Source organism: Anolis carolinensis, chromosome 6, assembly GCF_035594765.1.
Source record: "Anolis carolinensis isolate JA03-04 chromosome 6, rAnoCar3.1.pri, whole genome shotgun sequence".
In the NCBI taxonomy this organism is placed as follows: domain Eukaryota; kingdom Metazoa; phylum Chordata; class Lepidosauria; order Squamata; family Dactyloidae; genus Anolis; species Anolis carolinensis.
This window is the reverse complement of record NC_085846.1, coordinates 36,701,666-36,723,967: the sequence shown is the minus strand read 5'-3', so window position 1 is coordinate 36,723,967 and position 22,302 is coordinate 36,701,666. Positions and strand designations below refer to the sequence as shown.

The 22,302-nt window shown below is 39.5% G+C and overlaps 1 long non-coding RNA gene across 1 annotated transcript; it reads left to right on the top strand.

Annotated features, from left to right (window-relative positions):
• The first annotated feature begins 612 nt into the window (after positions 1-612).
• Positions 613-12,419, top strand: LOC134292459 (uncharacterized). The gene is made up of 2 exons (XR_009999707.1): positions 613-852; positions 6,288-12,419. It is a non-coding gene; the product is annotated as an uncharacterized LOC134292459 (long non-coding RNA).
• The last annotated feature ends 9,883 nt before the right edge of the window (positions 12,420-22,302 follow it).

Genomic DNA, 22,302 nt, shown 5'->3' with positions numbered 1-22,302 from the left:
GAGTACTGTGTCCAATTCTGGGCACCGCAGTTGAAGGGAGATGTTGACAAGCTGGAAAGCGTCCAGAGGAGGGCGACTAAAATGATTAAGGGTCTGGAGAACAAGCCCTATGAGGAGCAGCTTAAAGAGCTGGGTATGTTTAGCCTGCAGAAGAGCAGGCTGAGAGGAGACATAATAGCCATGTACAAATACGTGAAGGGAAGTCATAGGGAGGAGGGAGCAAGCTTATTTTCTGCTGCCCTGCAGACTAGGACGCGGAACAATGGCTTCAAACTACAGGAAAGGAGATTCCACCTGAACATCAGGAAGAACTTCCTCACTGTGAGGGCTGTTCGGCAGTGGAACTCTCTCCCCCGGACTGTGGTGGAGGCTCCTTCTTTGGAGGCTTTTAAACAGAGGCTGGATGGCCATCTGTCGGGGGTGCTATGAATGCGATTTCCTGCTTCTTGGCAGGAGGTTGGACTGGATGGCCCGTGAGGTCTCTTCCAACTCTACGATTCTATGATTCTATGATTAGTTCCTCTTAACACCTCCTCCTACCCACCCAAAGCAGCTGCAGCGAACCATTATTTTTCATCTCCAAATGCCTTTTCTCTGTTTTCTTCAGTTCCTCACCGCCTGTTGCCCCCACTGCCCTTTGGGTTGCTTGTCAGTTTGGATTACAGACTACTGTCATCCCTTTGACTCAGCTTAAAATACTTGCAGCTTCATAAACTGTCAGAAGATTTACATAAGATGAGAGCTTTCTCCAGACGATAGAGGATGTCAGGGAAGGAATGCATTGCAAGGAGCTCCTCGGGGCAGTTGGATTCCACATGGATTCACAGCGAGCAGCACATGTTTGGAAAGAGGGTGAGAATGAAGCAGAAGTTACTCTCTTAAAAGTCTACGTGATCTGGAAAAGGGTCAGGATGCAAGATCTATCAGTATTATATTAAAGCAATTGGAAAAGGAAAGGAAAATATATGTTGCTAGCACTATTGTTGTGAGCTCAGAGCTTGCAGGATAAAACTGTGTGGCATTTTAGTTGATTGATTGATTGATTAGATTAAGTTACCTTCCTCCCTGAGTGGATTTCAAGGTTGTTTACAATAATTCTAAAAGATATAATAATTACAAGTATTTTACAAAAACTGAAAAGGAATTAAAATGCTTTTAAAAATAGTTGAATCATTTTTTTGGCTTGCAGGACATTTTTACCCCCTTCTCTCAACTTTCCCTATTCTTTCTGATAATTGCTGCAATTCCTCAGCAGCAGTGGGGGAAAATGGATACACACAACAAGAATGTATTGATGTGAGTCATTCTTGTGGCAATTTTGGCCTTGGAAAGGGAGTTAACACTCATTAGCTTTACAAAAGGTGTATTTCTGGCAGAAACGACCTCTGCAGGAACTATTTTGTTGATTTTCAGATCAACAGAGAGAGACCTGCATTTTTGAACATCTCTTTGGGCTGCCGTGATGAACTCCTGAAGTTTAGAAATTGTCACTGTGTGATTGGCTATGAAGGGCAGCCAGAACAGATTGAATGGACTATATTCAGAATTCCAAAATCTCAAATATTCCTAAATCCAAAACTTATCCCAATGGGTGGCTGAGACAGTAACATCTTTGCTTTCTGATGGTTCCATGTACACCAACTTTGTTTCACACACAGCATTAAAGTAGAGTCTCGTTTATCCAACCTTTGCTCATCCAACATTCCGGATTATCCAATACAATCTGTCTCCCGCCCGGATCCACAGCTGTTTCTCTAGGCAGCAAGGACTGAGCTTTTTACAGATTTAACTTCCAACAATGTTGTTACTTCAAGTTCATTTTATGCAGTTCTATCTTTACTTGTAGTCACTTTTTAGTAGTCAATGTTTTAGTAATCAATGTTGTCAATACATTGTGATGTTTGGGTGCAAAATTCATAAATACAGTAATTACTACATAACGTTATTGTGTATTGAACTTCTTTTTCTGTCTATTTGTTGTAAAACATGATGTTTTGATGCTTAATTTGTAAAATCATAATGTAATTTGATGTTTAATAGGTATTTCTTAATCCTACCTTATTATCCAACATTTTCGCTTATCCAACATTCTGCTGGCCCGTTTATGTTGGATAAGCGAGACTCTATTGTATTAAAAATATTTTGCATAAAATACTTTCAGGCTATAGATACATATGAGGTATACATGAAACATAAATACATTTCATGTTTAAAGTTAGGTCCCATCTCCAAGATATTTCATTATGTAGAGTCTCACTTATCCAACCTTCGCTTATACAACATTCCAGATTATCCAACATAGTCTGTCCCCCACCCGGATCCACAGCTGTTTCTCTAGGCAGCAAGGACTGAGCTTTTTACAGATTTAACTTCCAACAATGTTGTTACTTCAAGTTCATTTTATGCAGTTCTATCTTTACTTGTAGTCACTTTTTAGTAGTCAATGTTTTAGTAATCAATGTTGTCAATACATTGTGATGTTTGGGTGCAAAATTCATAAATACAGTAATTACTACATAACGTTATTGTGTATTGAACTTCTTTTTCTGTCTATTTGTTGTAAAACATGATGTTTTGATGCTTAATTTGTAAAATCATAATGTAATTTGATGTTTAATAGGTATTTCTTAATCCTACCTTATTATCCAACATTTTCGCTTATCCAACATTCTGCTGGCCCGTTTATGTTGGATAAGCGAGACTCTATTGTATTAAAAATATTTTGCATAAAATACTTTCAGGCTATAGATACATATGAGGTATACATGAAACATAAATACATTTCATGTTTAAAGTTAGGTCCCATCTCCAAGATATTTCATTATGTAGAGTCTCACTTATCCAACCTTCGCTTATACAACATTCCAGATTATCCAACATAGTCTGTCCCCCACCCGGATCCACAGCTGTTTCTCTAGGCAACAAGGACTAAACTTTTTACAGATTTAACTTCCAACAATGTTGTTACTTCAAGTTCATTTTATGCAATTCTATCTTTACTTGTAGTCACTTTTTAGTAGTCAATGTTTTAGTAATCAATGTTGTCAATACATTGCGATGTTTGGGTGCAAAATTCATAAATACAGTAATTACTACATAACATTATTGTGTATTGAACTTCTTTTTCTGTCTATTTGTTGTAAAATATGATGTTTTGATGCTTAATTTGTAAAATCATAATTTAATTTGATGTTTAATAGGTTTTTCCTTAATCCCTCTTTATTATTCAACATTTTCGTTTATCCAACGTTCTGCTGGTCCGTTTATATTGAATAAGCGAGACTCTACTGTATATGCAAATACAAATATTCCAATTTTTTTTAAAAAAAAATCCAAAATCCAAACCACTTCTGGTCTCAAGCAGAAGGAATTCTCAATCTATATTGGAATCTGCAAAGACTGCAAATATCTGATTCTGCCATTTTTTGTTCATGATCTACTGAACTCTGCCAGGTACTAGTTCTGTTATTGCAAAATTAATCTTTTGTTCAACATCAGCATCCCATGTCTTTCCAAGTTCCACTTTTAGGACTGATATGCTCCATCCCATTGGTAATGAGAATGTTTGAAAATGGGGGAAAGTTGTTTCTAAGAATGTACAGTCAGCCCTTCACATTAATTGGGGTTATGCGCAGAGAAGTACCAAAAAGGTAAAATAATAAAAAAAATTTCAACCTGAGAGAACATCTCTCAAGGTCCTTCAGAGCAACTATAGTTGACTATAGAATAAACTGGGCTGTACAGGCTAATGGGTATCCTACGACAGACACTGGAAGAGCTGCAAGACCAAGAACAAGCCATAAGAGTAAAGACAAAGATCCATCGAGAAGAAAACTGTTCTTACCATACATCAGGGAAACCACTGATCACATAGGGAAGCTGATGAAGAAACACAACCAACAAACTACCTATAGACCCACCAAGAAAATTCAACAAATGCTACGTCCAACAAAGACTAAGAGGGATCCTCCAACCACTGCAGGAGTCTACTGTATACCATGCAGCTTTGGACAAACCTACACAGGGACCACTAAACGCAGCGTCCAGACACAAATCAAAGAACATGAAAGCCACTGCAGACTAATTCAACCAGAGAAGTCAACTATAGCAGAGCACTTGATGAACCAACCTGGACACAGAATATTTTTTGAGAAAAGAAATTCTAGACCATTCTGGCAACCATTATGTCAGACTACACAGAGAAGCCATTGAAATCCACAAGCATGACAATTTCAACAGAAAGAAGAAAACCATAAAAATGAACAAAATCTGGTTACCGGTATTAAAAGAAAACACCAGAATCAAGACAGTAAATAAAGAACAACACTCAGAAATAGGAGAATTGCAGACAGTAATGAAGCGTCAGTTAACATCTACCAAACAGAGGATGCGTCCAGGCAACAAAGCCCAGGCTATCTCTATGGAGATAGCCTCACTGATTGACTTTGCAACTTCATGGCTATTCAATGCTATTTAGGCTTGCTAATTGCAACATTCACACTTGTTTTAATAGATAAGAGTTCTTTCTCCCATCCTGGACATTCCACAGATAGATATACACTTCACTTGCTTCATTGCCAACAGAACCTCTAAAGATGTCAGCTATAGATGTAGGGGAAACGTCAAGAGAGAATGCTACTGGAACATGGCTGTACAGTCTGAAAAACTCACAGCACCCCCACTATAGAATCGTACTGGAAGACCTAGTAATTCCTAGAGAGATGCTCTCCAGGCATCCCTAGGTCCTCCAGCATGATTCTATGATCAACATTTGGCAGATGCTGATCATGGAATTCCACAGATATAATCAAATCTGTGAATAATCAAATCCGCAAAGTCAAATCCACAAATGTGGAGGGCTGGCCATGGATTGAAACTTGTCATGATGCAAAATATTGCTTTCATCCTGTTCATGAACCATGATACCATAAGTCTGATTCATGTTGTCACAATTCACTTTTATAGTAAGTCAGGTTAGAAGTCTCTTGGAAAGCTATACCATATCAAGAAAGGAGTACTGTCCACATTTCTTTCTTTTTTTTCATTGTTAGAACATTGTTTCAGCAGTGGTGGCATCAGAAGGAAAAGGTAACCAGAATGGGAGAAAGTAGAAGGGGTGATAAGCCCATAGGCTTCAAGTATTTATTGTTTTTCCCCCCAAGCCTCCCAAAAACATTCCTCAGACCAGGAGGTGGATATGAGAAGCTGCATTAAGATGTAGAAAATCAAACGAAAGCAAAAAATAGCAACATACGAAAGTTGTGCCAACTGGAGGTCAAGTAATCTATGCTTGCACTCAGTCTGGAATGTTAGTAAAAAAGACTTGGCACATTTTATCACTGAACTCACTGAACTCAAAAATCTAATACAGTTATGTTAATATTGGAAGGGCGTGGGATTTTTAAATGTTGCCATTATGTTAATCATTGATGTTAACATGAGACTTGACAAAGAAAATGGCATATAATACTTGTGTAGCCTACCATGCCTTCCTTAGCACAACACTTCCAGATGTTCAAAGGTCCCACAGATCACTTTTGTCAGGTGTATATGAAAGATTTGTAGTTCAGCACATCTCAAAAGTGCCAGGTTGAGAAATACTATTCATAAAGCACAATACCATATGTAACTGAGTTTTGCATTGCTCTGCTGCATCTCATTCCTGCCTGATCCATGTCTAGCAACATGTTTGCTGCTCACATACCTTTCAAATACCTTGTGTGATAATGGCTTAAAGTTTTAAAACTAATTTGAAGTGCCTACATAAATGTCTATAATTCCCTTTTAGGTAACTTTTTAAAGAACTGAAATAAATTATTGAGTATACCAAACAGGCAAAATGTTACCACGTTTATATACTATTTGTACTGTAATTCTGTTATGACCTTCTATGTGTATACAGAGAGAGAGAGAGCAACTTTTTGCAAGTAGTTTTGTTATTTATTATTTCATTTCACTGTTTTTATTATATGGTACATTAAACGGTATCCCATTTGCAGAACAGAATGGAACATAGCCTCAATCAGAACTATGGCTTGGTCTAATGTTGACCATTCTAGATAAAACCATTACTCTAGGGATCTTTGCACTTGAGAAACTTCAGAGGACATTATAAGCCGAGTGGGTAGATAACATAACAGCTGGGAAGTCTTGTGCATTTGATTGTTGTATGTTTTGACAAAAAGGTTGGATGGCATACAGAACTTTGTAAGGCTCCTTCATTAGGCTTGTGCACAGATTTGGATTGGTTTGTTCCCTTTGACCAATCCGGCTTGTTTGTTTTACAGATGGCTGTAAAGGTAAGGGCTCAGCCTCCATGTTTTCTTCACCCGAAACGGTCCACGTGGTTGCTGGGCGCAGCTTCTTCCCTTCTATTCCGGAGCACACATCGCATGTTTCCTTAACCCCGTTCTTCAAACCCAGGCTCCCAGATTCCCTCAAAAGCAAGAAAGAAAAGGAGCCCAGGAAGAGTGCTTCCTTAACCCCGTTGCTCAAACCCAGATTCCCTTGAAAGTAAGAAAGAAAAGGATCCCAGGAGTGGTGCTTCCTTAACCCGTTCTTCAAACCCAGACTCTCTTGAAAGAAAGGAAAGGGTCCCAAGAAAGTCTTATAAAGCCCTATATGCTTCGGGTTCAACCTATCTTCGAGACCGCATCTCCTTCAATGAAACTTTGTGGGCCAAAAGATCTACTGGAGAGGCACTCCTCTCGGTCCCAGCACTGTCCCAAGTACGGCTGGTGGGGACAACAGAGAGGCCCTACTTAGTGGTGGCACGCCGGCTCTGGAATGCCCTCCCTAGAGAGATTAGGTTAGCCCCTACTCTCCAAGCTTTTCAGTCTAGTCTAAAAACTTGGCTTTTTAAATAGGCCTCTGACCTTGAATAGTTTTTAATGGCTAGACATGAGGGCTTAGTGATTGCTTCACTCGGGCACTTGGATTGCTAATTTATCTGCAGGCATCGCTGAATGTTATGATTTAAAAAAATAATATTATGTGTCATTTTAAGCATGGTTACAGTTGTACATTTATGTTGTGATAGTCTATATGTTTATGTATTGTTTATGTTATGTTTAGCACTGGTAATGCTTCTGTGAACCGCCCCGAGTCCCTTCAGGAGATGGTGGCGGGGTATAAATAAAGATGATGATGATGATGATGATGATGATGATGATGATGATGATGATGATGATGATTAGGATGCTTCCTTAACCCATTGAGTTCCCTTCAGGGTGAGAAGAGTGGGATATACATGTAGTAAATAAATAAATAAATAAATAAATAAATAAATAATAAATCCTGTTCTTCAAACCCAGACTCCCTTGAAAGGAAGATAGGAAAGGATCCCAGGAATGGAAAGGGGAGCTTCGTAAGTTCCCCATTCCCGCTAATGGGCCTGATCTTCCCGGATCTTTTGGTTGCCTAGCTGAAAACAGCTTTTGCCATTAGCCGATTTTCAGGAGGCTCCCAAAAATGGATCTGGATACCCAACGAAATTCAAATACCAAAAAAGGATCACCCTCCAGCTGAGTTGCATAAGCCTTTTCTTCATATCACCAGATCAACAAAAGGATTTGCTACAGCTGAAAACTGGAGGGGTCTCATATACCTTTAATGGTGTCGTAGAAATGGGTATTTCAGTAAGCATCACTTGTTACTTTGTTGCATAATAAGCAAGACTTACTGAAGTTCCGTCTTCTGCATCACCATTAAAGGTACATAAGACCTTCCCAATGTTTCACTCTGATAACTATAGAAGGGACCCTACCTCACCCACAAAGACACTTCCCCTATGGAACATGGGAAGCTTGTGCCATAGTTAATCTGCAGAGCCCCACTAGAAGTGAGTCTGGATCATGTGATGGATGGCATGGGGCTCTATAGATTACCTCTGCTGCAAGTGTCCTATGACGCTTGCAGCCACCTGTGTGATGAAGTGTGATGAAGTCGTAATGCCCCATCTATACTGAACTATAACACTGATTAACTGCATTGAACTGGATTATGTGGGAGTGTAGACTCATACAATCCACTTCAATGCAGTTTCAAACCATTATATGGCAATGTAGATACTGTTGGTGCAAACAATTGTTTTGCTTTGCAGGACAACCTGAAGGGAGTCACAGTCTTCTTGATGAGATGGTGTCTTCTTGGTTCCTACTACAAATCTTGAATCAGATGCCCTCCATTGTGCCTTCATTATTGCTTTGAAGGGTTGGAGAAATCTTCAAGTTTAGACCCTTGCTCTCCTTCTCCCATGGAGTACATACCAGGCAGTTAGTAAGGGGCCTGGACATTAAATGTGCATTTCCATCGATGCTGCACCACAGAGAAATGTAGGGAGTCAATTGCAGCCTCAACGAGGGCTCTGCCTCATAGAGGGGTTAGGCCTGGGGCGCCTGGAGACACATTAAAGATTAAACAGGAGACAAGAAGAAAGGGGTTGGAGGCAGCAGGGGAGGGGAGCGAAAGGGAAGGAGCTGAGTAAACATGCTGGAGCAGTTCCAGAATGGGTCAAGCCTTGGACAAGTGACTGCTTTCCTACTTAGCTGCATCCCTACATTGTCACTCGCTGGGCTAAACAGCATCTCGCCTGAGTCGCCTGCAGCTAAAATTCCACCACCTGACCTCACAGGCTTCCTCTGCCACCAACATAGCAGCCAAGAGGTGTGTGTATGCGTGCGTGTAGGGGGGTAGCACCGAAGAAGGGAGGTCGGGCCATAAAGGAGTGCAAACCTCTAAGCCGGCACCCAACCTGGGCCTCTCAACAGAATATCAGCTGCAGGGTCTCATTCCCAGCACCTGCATGAGATATCCAAAGCACTTGGCTGGGGACATGGACTCAGAGGGCATGCTATGGAACATGTGAACAAGACCCCTTTGTATAACCATCACCTATCTGTGTATTGATGTCTTGTGGACGGTCTTGCACTTGTCTATTTAAGTATTTTTTCGCTAATCCATTTCCACTTTCATTTTATCATGGGGTTGGTGGATACAAACAGGTAGAATAAGGGATAGAACTCCAGCCCCTTTAATTGTCATGTGGAAGAGAGACGTTCAGCAGGCGGGGCTTGCATGACAAGCAACATTGGCTGAAGTTTTATCCTCTACATCAGGGGTCCTCAAACTTTTTAAGCCGAGGGCCGGTCCACAATCCTTCAGACTGTTGAGGGGCCGGATTATCATTTGAAAAAAAAAATACAAACAAATTCCGATGCACACTGCATATGTCTTATTTGTAGTGCAAAAACAACAACAACAACAACGAAAGAACAATACAATATTTTTTTTAAAAAACAATTTTAACCAACATACATTTATCAGGATTTCAATGGGAAGTGTGGCCCTGCTTCTGGCCAGTGAGATAGTCAAGTTAATTAGGGTTGTTGTTGTTGTTGTTGTTGTTGTTGTTGTGTGCCTTCAAGTCATTTCAGACTTTGGGTGAGCCGAAGTCTAAAATTTATTTATTTATTTATTTGTTTATTATTTACTGCATTTACTTATTACATTTGTATCACACCCTTCTCACCCCAAAGGGGACTCAGAGTGGCTTACAAGTTATATGTACATACAATATATTATATTATTAGCATAGCACAATATTAGCTTTATATATTACTATATTGAACTATACCACTATACTGTAATATTATTAGTAATATTATATGTAATATAGAATATATAATTAATATTATTATATGGTATTATTATTCGTGTTATATTGAATTACATTATAATATTATTATCAATATTATATGTATTATATGTATATACAATATATTATATTATAAAACTGAGGGCGGGGGCCAGGTAAATGACCTCGGAGGGCCGCATCCGGCCCCCGGGCCTTAGTTTGGGGACCCCTGCTCTACATAAACATTCAAGTGATAGGAGGCCTGTTCCTTATTTCATCATGCACCAGTTGTTCCCAAACTTGGGTCCTCCAGGTATTTTTGGACTTTAGCTCCCCAAATCCTGACTGTTGGCCAAACTGCCTGGATCTTCTGAGAGTTGAGGCCCAAAATACTTGGTGGACCAAAGTTTGCATCACGATTGTCATGGGATAGCTACTTCAAAGTGATTGATGAGGAAAGCACACACAGCATGAAGAGGCATTCAGATGCATGGAGAATTAGAAAGAACTTTTGAAAGGCATTTTAAGTTAGCAGCTATGTTGTAGATCAGTCATCAGAGGCTGATGGTTTAACTGATGATTTAGAGAAGATTGTGAGCTTTCCTGTGGATGATTCAGAGAGGATTGTGAGCTTTCTTGTGGCACAAAGAGATGGGCCCTCAAGCCTGGGAAATGATAGTTCTTGCTGTGAGAAAACTGGCTGGGAAAGTGCAGGGCCTCAAGAACATTCAGGGGAGTCAGAAGCAGCAATAGCAGATAAGGAATCAAGGGAAGAGCTGAGTGATAAAGAAGGTTCTCATGGGAAACCACCTGCAGCTATGGAGATCAACAAAAGCCTTCATTTAGAAATCAGAGCCAAAAATAGATTGCATCATTCAGAGAGATTACATGGAAAGTTATAAAATAAATTCACGGGAAACGGAATGCTTTCATGGATGTCTATTAAGCAACAAGTTGTTTACCTTAAGGTCAGTTCAGGCAACGTTGCATTAGAGTGAGAAGCTAAGCTTAAGTTCTCTTGTTCCTGGTTCAAGTTAAGCTTTGATTTTGGATTTAATATATCCTGGAGGTTTTGTATGTTCCTGTTCATGTACTCCTCTTCAAGTCTTACTAGTTCTATATTCCTGATTGTGGACTTATGCTGTATCTGTGATTCCTGGCTGTTCCTAGACTTTGTCACCTTTGGAACTTTATGACACATTTGAATTATTGTTTGGTTATCACCTGTTGCTAAACCTTTTTTGATTATATATCTCCCTTTCTTATTCCTGATTTTTATATGCTTTTTATCTGTTTTTAAAAAAATAATAAACTATTTGTTTATATTCATAGACTTTTGTGTGGTGCAGTGGTCATAGGTGTTTCCAGGCCTGGAGTGCAACAAATTATTACTTTTTAATATTATTTTAATGTACATCTCACCTTCTTTTTGATAAGTTCAAGGCACCATATAGCTTTCCTTCTTACTATTTGATCCTCAAAAATATCCTGTGAGGTAAGTACATGGGCAAAGTCACAATTAACCTTCATTGTGAGTGTAGTTTACTGAGGCTTCAGAGTGTGGTGGCTGAATCTTTTACTATTAGGATGGATGGCATTTTGAATGCTGTTTCACGTTCAAAAGAACAAAACAAAACCAACACAAACTGTTTGCAATTGGAACATTGCACAGCAGGGAAAAATCTGGACTGAGTGAGAAATGTTCTCCCTAATTTTAAAAAAAATGACAGAAATTTAGTGTTGCTTTGTTGTAGGAGAGTACTAAGTGATTGATTAAATGTTTGTGTCTGCTCACATAGCAGTGCCCTTGGGGTAATTTAGAAATATAAACATGAAAGCATTATGAAGAGAGATATGGGAGGAAGATTTAGGGATTAGGATAAGGGAAGTGGATTGGATACAGTTATGGAATCAAAGACATTTAAGGAACCTATTGATACATGTTAAAGAAAATTATTATAAACTGGTTTGGAAATGGTACTTAACACCAGTAAAGATAGCAAACATTAATAAAAATGCTACAAAATATTGTTGGAGAGGTTGCCAGGAGGTGGGTACATATATACATATGTGGTGGCAATATAAATATGTAAATGTATTTTGGGGGAAGGCATTTAGAGAAATAGAAGCTATAATGGATAAGAAGATAGGAAAAAGTGCAAGTATTGCATTGTTGTCATTATATAATGTCAAGAATTTGAAAAAAAACAGAGAAGGATGCAATAAATAACATGTTAACTGCAGCAAGGCTGTTGATAGCAAGGAACTGGAAAGGTAAAATAAACATACAAATAGAAGAATGGTATAAAGAACTATGGAAATTAGCAATAAACGTTAAGTTAACATGTAGATTAAGAGTTAAGAAAGGGGTATGAAAGGAAAACGACTTTGACGAGGTTTAGGGAAAATTTATTGAGAAGGGTTTAAAAGAAGTAGATGGGAAATTACCTCCACAAGAAGAAATGATATTTTGGGAAGAGAATGTAAATTGAAATGGCTCGAGGGGGGTGGGGGTGGGGGTGGGCACAGAGGTGAAAAGAAACAGCATACAAGATATGCAATGAATTAAGAATGAAATATAAGAGTATTGAAGGTATTGATGTATGGATGTATTTTAAAAAAACTAATTAAAAAAACATGGAAGCAATATATAAAATAACATATTTTCCACCCAGATTCAGGCAATCAGATGTAACAGGCTCTAAGTGTTTAAATATTAAAAAGTTAAAAGCTGGAAATAAAACTTAAACAATAAAAGCAGAAAGCGAAATAAATATCAGCACTCTTAGCTTGGTGTCTATACATGCTAATAGGGAGGATGCTGTGCAGTTCTCCCTTGGGAAGATACACAGATGGAAGCTGGTGGCTTCCATGCCACTGGGGTGGTGAATCTACAAAAAGTCCAGATTTTAAAAGAACAGTTCAAATAGGTGAACCCAATTTAAGGAAGTGATCCAGTATAGTGAAGGGCTCATTTAAAGTTCAGACAAAACAGCAGATTCAGCACTTCAGTAATGTGGAAGCCACTACCACCCTACACTATTTGGAGGTTCCCATTGATGAATCTTATTATTATGGGCAACTACATCTAGGGCAACGTTCTGAAGATGATATTAACAGGACAGAAACATATAGAGCCCTGGTTCCCAATGTGAGGTGCATAGACATACATTTTTAAAAGATTACAATCAGAATGTACATGACGGTCAGCTGGTGACAATGGAGAGGGGAAAGGCTACTAACAGAGAGGACTGGAGAGTGCATAGAGTTAACCAGAGAGTGCCAGAGAAGAGAAAAGGAAGGCCACTTTTACAAGCTATTATATATATATATATATATATATATATATATATCTATATATATATATATATCTTTATTTTCTTGAATAGTAATTAAATTGATCAAAGTATTACAGAAAAAGCTTCCATTACAATTATTTTATATTTTTGCATTTATTTGCTATTTTTTCCTATCAATTTATATTATCATTATTTTAACATTTTCTTGGTGATTTCTTTCTTGGTACATCAACTTGCCTTTCATTTTTTAATTTTTCTCTTTCATGGATACCATGTTCTTTCGAAGCTTGTTGAGACCAAATTAATGTCAGGTTTAAGCTTCCTCCATGTAAATAAACAGAAGATTTTTTTTGAATAATAAGAATTATAGGTCATGGGGAATGGGGGCATCATGATTTTAGAGATACTTAAGTGGAGCATGATAAAAAAAAAGGTTGGGAGCCACTGATATAGGTCCCTTCTAGACTGCCATATAAAACCCAGATCCATTATGTTCAAAGAACATAATGTGGATTATCTGCTTTGATAATCTGGATTATATAGCAATGCAGAAAGGGCTATAGAGGGATCCTAGACTTTAATCTCCTTATTCTAAAATGACCCTTCTTCCAACTTGATCTCTTCCATAAGTACAAGCAGTATGGTGCTCACATGATGATGATGATGATGATGATGATGATGATGATGATGATGATAATAATAATAATAATAATCTTTATTTTTATAACCCACCCCATCTCCCCAAAGGGACTCGGGGCGGCTTACATGGGGACCAAGCCCAACATACAACAAAAGTTACAGGACAATTAAATCATAATTAACAAATAATATAATATAAACAATCTAATTAAAACAATTAAAAACAGCAGAGTATAAGAACATTGTAAAAGTATATCAAAACGAACCTCATCAACCAGTAAATCAGGAATATGGTGGACATGATCAGAAGAGAGAGGGCAGGGCAAGGACTTGTGTAAAATGCAACCTATAGGGCCGGGGGTGGATGTAACCCAGAATATCAAGGCAGAATAACTCACAATATCTGCTTTGAATTAGAATATCTGAGTCCACACCGCCATATATCCCAGTTCAAAGCAGCTTCTTGGCAAGGGGTTGGACTGGATGGCCCATGAGGTCTCTTCCAACTCTATAATTCTATGAATGTGGGATTTTATTCAGCTGTGTGGAAGGGGCTCTAATGCTGATGTTGCTGAAAAGCCCTCCAGCTAGACAGAGGACAAGAGGGAAAAGAGGGACGGATGGGTGTAAAAAATCTGTACAAAAGAATTTCATTGTCAGAGACTTTGCTAAAGTATGTCTGTATTGTTTTTGACAACATTTATAGCCTGTTCCTTTGAAAATTAAGATGTATGCCTTTTCCCCTCTCTACTTGTCCAGGGATGTTTCTGATCATCAACATACCTTTCCTCCCCAGTCTGACTTTGACCAACGCATTTTCGCTGCCAGGCATAAACATGTACCTCCCAGTTTCTCCAACGAAACTTTCTTTAACCTTCCTTTTGAAAAGTCCTCAGTAATGAATCTGACAAGCTGGTCTCCTGAAAGGTGTGTTTTCTGTCTCTCCCTTCATCCCCCTGGAGCAAGTGGCTTTTTCTATACTGGCACACACAACTTTCAAACCAACTCTCTGGCCTGTAAGCACTTTACCCCTGTAGTGCTTGTGACACTAAAACGAGCAGCTGAATCTAATGGGTGGCCCATGATTAGGAAAGGTCTTGGCATGGTCAGCATCAGTCATTAGTGCAAGGTCAAAGGTTTCTTCAAACATTTAGCATTCATTAAAATCTTTTTTAAAAAACACTGTGTGGGTATGTCTATGGTAAGTTTACCTGTAGCTTCAGGCTACCTGTTGACATGGTTGTGGATAAGCCCTGTCAGATACACAGGATGGCTGAGCTTTTACAGGGTCATCCATAATATCCTCAGGTCAACAGAATCATCTCTTATGTCCCAAACTATGGGGCAGGGCAGCTAAAAAAGACTAGAACACTTGCCTTTTTATATGATACAGAAATTGTAAGGAATGTTCTTTTCACCACCTCATCGCCATAACCTTTTTTATTTAGGTATCTTATAAAAGCACAGAATCAGACTGGGACACAGTGCTAATAGAAACCTTCACATTCTTCAGCAGGATCAGAAGATGCCAAATTGCCTCACTCCTAGACTCACCTCCTTGGGAACATGTTTTAAATCCCATCACCATTTTTTTCTCTTTCTACCACGTCTTATATTGGGGATTCTGATAAAAAATCCATCTAGTCCATCACCATCATCATCATCATCATCTTAATTTCTATTCCGCCCTTTCTCCCCGAAGAGACTCAGGGTGAATTCCAACAAACAATGGCATACATTCAATGCCTTCAAAAAACAGATAAATATTGGCATAAAGTCCCAACAAGACCCCACATATGAATACAGTTTTAAAAATCTAACATCAAATTAAACCCAATATCAGTGAATTGAATCATAGAATCATAGAATAGTAGAGTTGGAAGAGACCACATGGGCCATCTAGTCCAACCCCCTGCTAAGAAGCAGGAAATCGCATTCAAAGCACCCCCGACAGATGGCCATCCAGCCTCTGCTTAAAAGCCTCCAAGGAAGGAGCCTCCACCACGGCCCCGGGGAGAGAGTTCCACTGTCGAACAGCTCTCACAGTGAGGAAGTTCTTCCTGATGTTCAGGTGGAATCTCCTTTCCTGTAGTTTGAAGCCATTGTTCCGTGTCCTAGTCTGCAGGGCAGCAGAAAACAAGCTTGCTCCCTCTTCCCTATGACTTCCCTTCACATATTTGTACATGGCTATCATGTCTCCTCTCAGCCTTCTCTTCTGCAGGCTAAACATGCCCAGCTCTTTAAGCCGCTCCTCATAGGGCTTGTTCTCCAGACCCTTAATCATTTTAGTCGCCCTCCTCTGGACGCTTTCCAGCTTGTCAACATCTCCCTTCAACTGTGGTGCCCAAAATTGGACACAGTATTCCAGGTGTGGTCTGACCAAGGCAGAATAGAGGGGGAGCATAACTTCCCTGGATCTAGACGCTATGCCCCTATTGATGCAGGCCAGAATCCCATTGGCTTTTTTAGCAGCCGCATCACATTGTTGGCTCATGTTTAACTTGTTGTCCACGAGGACTCCAAGGTCTTTTTCGCACACACTGCTGTCAAGCCAGGCGTCCCCCATTCTGTATCTTTGATTTCCATTTTTTCTGCCGAAGTGAAGTATCTTGCATTTGTCCCTGTTGAACTTCATTTTGTTAGTTTTGGCCCATCTCTCTAGTCTGTCAAGATCGTTTTGAATTCTGCTCCTGTCTTCTGGAGTGTTAGCTATCCCTCCCAGTTTTGTGTCGTCTGCAAACTTGATGATCGTGCCTTCTAACCCTTCGTCTAAGTCGTTAATAAAGATGTTGAACAGAACCGGGCCCAGGACGGAGCCCTGCGGCACTCCACTTGTCACTTCTTTCCATGATGAAGACGACGCATTGGTGAGCACCCTTTGGGTTCGTTCACTTAGCCAATTACAGATCCACCTAACCGTAGTTTTGTCTAGCCCACATTTTACTAGTTTATTTGCCAGAAGGTCGTGGGGGACTTTGTCGAAGGCCTTACTGAAATCCAGGTACGCTACATCCACAGCATTCCCTGTATCGACCCAACTCGTAACTCTATCGAAAAAAGAGATCAGATTAGTCTGGCATGACTTGTTTTTGGTAAATCCGTGTTGACTATTAGCAATGACCGCATTTGTTTCTAAGTGTTCGCAGACCACTTTTGAGCTTTAGCTCAGTTAGAAGTTCTTTCGACATCCATTCTGGCTTCTTTGCACTTGTCTTATTTTTCTTCTTTGTTGGCACTGTTTGCATTTGCGCCTTGAGTATTTCACTTTTGAAAAACTCCCATCCATCCTTAACTCCCTTGTTTTTTAATATCGGCGTCCATGGAATGCCGCTCAGTAATTCCTTCATTTTTTGGAAGTCAGCTCTCTTAAAGTCCAGAATGCGTGTTTGACTTGTCTTAGTTTCAGCATTCCTTTGTATTGCAAACTGCAGGAGCACATGGTCACTTGCCCCTAAGGATCCAACCACTTCAACTGTATTGATCAGGTCTTCCACATTTGTTAAGATTAGATCAAGAGTTGCTGATCCCCTTGTTGCCTCTTCTACCTTCTGTACCATAAAATTATCTGCAAGGCAAGTGAGGAATTTGTTGGACTTTGTACTCTTGGCTGAGTTTGTTTTCCAGCAGATATCGGGATAATTGAAATCGCCCATGACTACTATATCTCTTCTTTGTGCCTGTTTGGTCAGCTGTTGACAGAAGGCTTCATCAAGTCCTTCATCCTGACTCGGAGGTCTGTAGTAGACACCCACGACAAGATCTTTTTGAGTCCCGGTTCCCTTGATTCTTATCCAGATGCTTTCAAGCTGGTTTCCCGGATTACAGTCTTGCATTTCTTCTGCAACGTAACTGTTTTTGACATATAAAGCTACTCCCCCTCCTCTCCCCTTTGTTCTATTTCTGTGAAAGAGGTTATAGCATCAATTGAGTATAACATCAATAACCAAAACCAATATAAGGTAGGTAAAGGTTTTCCCCTGACATTAAGTCCAGTTGTCTAGTCATGTCCGACTCTGGGGGTTGGTGCTCATCTCCATTTCTAAGCCGAAAAGCCAGCGTTGTCCATAGACACCTCCAAGGTCATGTGGCCGGCATGACTGCATGGAGTGCTGTTACCTTCCCGCCGGAGTGGTACCTATTGATCTACTCACATTGGCATGTTTTCGAACTGCTAGATTGGCAGGTGCTGGGGCTAACAGCGGGCGCTCATTCCGCTCCCGGGATTTGTATCTGGGACCTTTTGGTCCGCAAGTTCAGCAGCTCAGCGCTTTAACACACTGTGCCACCAGGGGCCCCCTAAACCAATATAGTCAGACAGAATCAGACAAGAATTATATAGTAACATAAAATCTAAATAAACGTTCACAGTAATGTACAAAAGCCAACTGAAGTTCAACAGAGTTGTGTGGGTTGGATTATGTGGCCTATGGTGGTAAATGGGCTGACATATACTATACAATTTATATTCTATACTATATATATTACAGTAGAATCTCACTTATCCAACATAAACGGGTCAGCAGAATGTTGGATAAGCGAATATGTTGGATAATAAGGAGGGATTAAGGAAAAGCCTATTAAACATCAAATTAGGTTATGATTTTACAAATTAAGCACCAAAACATCATGTTATACAACAAATTTGACAGAAAAAGTAGTTCAATACGCAGTAATGCTATGTAGTAATTACTGTATTTACAAATTTAGCACCAAAATATCACGATTTATTGAAAACATTGACTACAAAAATGCGTCGGATAATCCAGAACGTTGGATAAGCGAATGTTGGATAAGTGAGACTCTACTGTATATAGTATACTTTATATACTATTTCAGATGATGGAAAATACTTTATTTTGGACTACAGCTCTCAGAATCCTCATGACATGGGGAATTTGGAAAGCCACGTAAAAATAATGTTGCTTTCCCAACTCTTGCTCTTTTCAGTAGTGGCTTGCCAAGTGCTTATAGCAAGCCCATAAACCCACTTTTTCATTAATCTTTGTTCCACAACACCTGATATTCAAAAGTTGCTGTTTACCACCTAAAAGTCCATGTTCTACGCAATGGTCAACATACATTGATAGATCTACCTTTCTTAATTTGTATGACCCCGTTTAAATCTTCCTAAGCCACTGACCAACTGTTAGAACTAATCAGTACTTCATCTGATTGACATTGTTTCTTTGGGTAGCACATAGTAGGTTCCTCCCATTTTATCCTCACAGTTGACCATCCATGCCTCACAACCTCTGAGGATGCCTGCCATACATGTGGGCGAAACATCAGGAGAGAATACTTCTGGAACATGACCACACAGCCTGAAAGACATACAACAACCCAGTTGACCTTATGTTTGCCCTAAAGCAGTGGGAACTGCTGACTCAGTTTTTAGTGTAGTTTTGTTTCCAACTTATCCTTTTATGGAGCTATCCAAGGTGCTGATCTTACTTGGGACAAATCCCTTGGATAGCCCTTGAAAGCTCAGACTAGAACTTGGACTGGATTCGCTACCATTCTGACATTAGAGCAACCAGACTGCCAGGTCTAAATCCAGCAATATAGCTACCTAAGATGGCGAAACGTGACTAATACTTTTTTATCAAGGGCTGGATCCAGATGTTTTGTGGCCTCAGAAAGGTCAGGAAATTTCACACACTCCTTCCAAAGTCAAGGCACATACCATTATAGACTGGTCATGTTGTTTTGATGGAAATTCTCAAATACTTTCCTTGGCTTCCTAGTAATCAAAACACTATTCTAATAATTTAAGCAGCTAACAACATGTTACCTTTCAAGACAGCTAATGGCTGCAATTCTGTATGGTCCAACATACTGTATGTGGAACTACAGCTAGCTGATCTCCAGAGCTACTAAAGAGTTGCCACAATCCCCAGTGAGGAATTGGTCCTCACAGTCAATAGCAAAATGAATTCCACTGAGATCTGCTGAGGACTTCTAGAAATCTGTAATAATTTCATTCTAGCTACATGGAAACAACTACAGCAGTACTGTACTACGGTAGGTCAAATGGAGTTTTTGGTCACTACAAAGAGAAAAGGGAAATGTCAATTTCTGTATCAACCTAAAAGAGACATATGCAGACATATGTCACGACAAAAAGATACAGAATAGTATCCTCAAAGCAAGCAGGAAGCAAAAGATAACAAACAAAGGCAAGCTTCATGCTCACACAAAGAGCAAAAAATATTGTGAAGACATAAGATCTACATTTGCCATTGGCAAGATGCCATCCTGAATCTGATGCTTGAAATAACAAGATCACTCTGACTAAAGCTAAGGCCACGGCTACCTTTATTTCGTTCCTATTCCATTATTTGTGTTGCCATTACACTCACCTGTGCATAAGTATACAGGAAAATTTTAAAATCTATTCAATTCCATGTTTTGTATTGATGTCTGTGCACTGTCCTTCTTTTTCAGAAGGTCATATAAATATCCCTTGGACAAAATGTGCTGTTTCCTTTCTAAACAAAACCAATTGATTTCATTCTGAACCTCTGAATATGTATCTACTGTACAGCTTGTTACGACTGTATCTTCCCTGGGTTCGTCTCTTGGAATCTTGGGAGTTGTAATTCCCTTCTAGGGACCTTTAGTCCACTCTCCTGAAATCCAACAGAGAATTCTTAGTCCCTCGCCAAACTATGAATCCCAGGATTCCAGAGAATGAAATGTATATCAAACTGCAGTGTGGACATACCCTCAATTTCTCCATTACATCAAGTTCTGTTACATGTTTTCTACCTCTTTCGCTTTCCCTGCTTACCTTCAACACCATCAGACACCCATATGTAGTTAATGATGTTCCAATAGAACACGTAAGCATAAAAACCAATGTGCAGCTCCCATTATGTATTTTGGATTTTTTTTAAAAAAATGCAAGAACTGACCAGACTCTCTGGGCCAATCAATGCTGGATTTTGCCCATCTATAGATTTCTTCTGATGTTGGAAGTTAGACAGGTGAAGCCGATGGACTAGAAGGGAATATGCTCTCTTTCAGTTCAAACCATGCCTTCAGGCCAGAGAGCTGCTTAAAAGTACCGTCTGAACTGGCCTGTACTGGCTCTTTTTTGTTCCAGCTTTGCCCCTTCTCTCTGGCTCAGTGCTAACCAGTTTGAACATTCAAGAGTAATACCTAATTTTCCAGACACCTGAGAATTTCCTTTGTCTATCTGATTTTATGCTTGTCATTAAACTACTCATTAGATGACTGGGTATTATCAGGGTTGTGGAGAAAGTGGGGACTTTTTGGTGTTTCTTGCCTACTCTCACCCATCCACAGTTCTTTCACTTTCCCCCCATATTGTTTGTAAGATGACAGATACAAGTATAGAAGGGAGCGGAGTTGTGTGTGTGTGTTTGTGTGTGTGCTATCTTGCAATTGCTCAGAGAGAACTACAAACTCCAGGCAATTATGATCTCGCCCCAATATTGATTTTTTTTTCACAAACTGCAGAAACATATATTTCCAGGAAAACCATTTTCTTTTCCTTGATGTTACTTTTATAAACATGACAAACTGCTTTATACTAAGTCACACCATTCACATTAATTGGCAGTATCTCTCATAGAGATTCAGAGGAATCTTTACCCGTATGTCATGGGGTCGGAGATGTAAAATTTCTGGAAATTTTTAGTCACAGTGTAAACATCAGCACAGGTTTGTAGGACATGTAGACACGACAACGTAATTGGAAGCATCATTGTAACTAGGTAATAATGGCAGCTCCAATCAGAGCACACATTCATTAGAAGATTTAAAAGTACAGCAGAGTCTCGCTTATCCAACCTTCGCTCATTCAATGCTCTGCATTATCTAACACAGTCTGCCTCCCGCCTGGATCCATTGCTGTTTCTCCAGGCAGCAACGTCCAGTGGGTCAACATGCCCAACAACAACAACACAAGTGCAGCCACGCTCCCAAACAAGTGGCAGACTTATTGTAAAACATGATTTTTTGGTGTTTAATTTGTAAAATCATAACGTAGTTTGATGTCTCATAGGTTTTTCCTTAATCTCTCCTTATTATCCAACATTTTCACTTATCCAATGTTCTGCCGACTTGTTTATGTTGGATAAGCGAGACTCTACTGTAAATAGTTTTAGCCTCATAGATATCTTGATACAATACATGTAAACTGAGCTTATAAAAAGTATTTGTGGTTATAAGTAACTATAAATATATTTCTATAAACAATATTATATTTGCAAAAACATCATTTAGACAGTTTTTTGGCGTAACCTACTTTAATGGTGTTGCCCAGTGTAGTGCACACTCCTCATATCATCCATATCACCATTGGAGAGAAGGAACTGTGCAGGCCTCCAAGGGATTTCTCTAGCTGCCTGACTCAATATATCTTGTGTATGGAAGAATATTGCAAGTATAATTTCACAGCCCTTGATCTGCAGCGCTTTGTAAATCCTTGAGTTGATTCACTGCCTGATGTAAGAGGTAGGTTTGCAGGGACTGGGGAATGAGGTAGCACTGGCAAAAGTAACTGCAACAAAAATGTTCTAACCTCATAGTGAGGTATGATTTTGAGCATAACTCGGTTTAGCATAAAACTAACATCTTTGCTATATTAGAAGGACAGTTGGTCCAGGTTGGAAATAGTAACCTTCTTCAAGCCTCCACTAATAATTTGTTTTGAATATGATTTTGTTTGCTTGCTGTATTGTATATGTAGGTTTTGGTATGCAG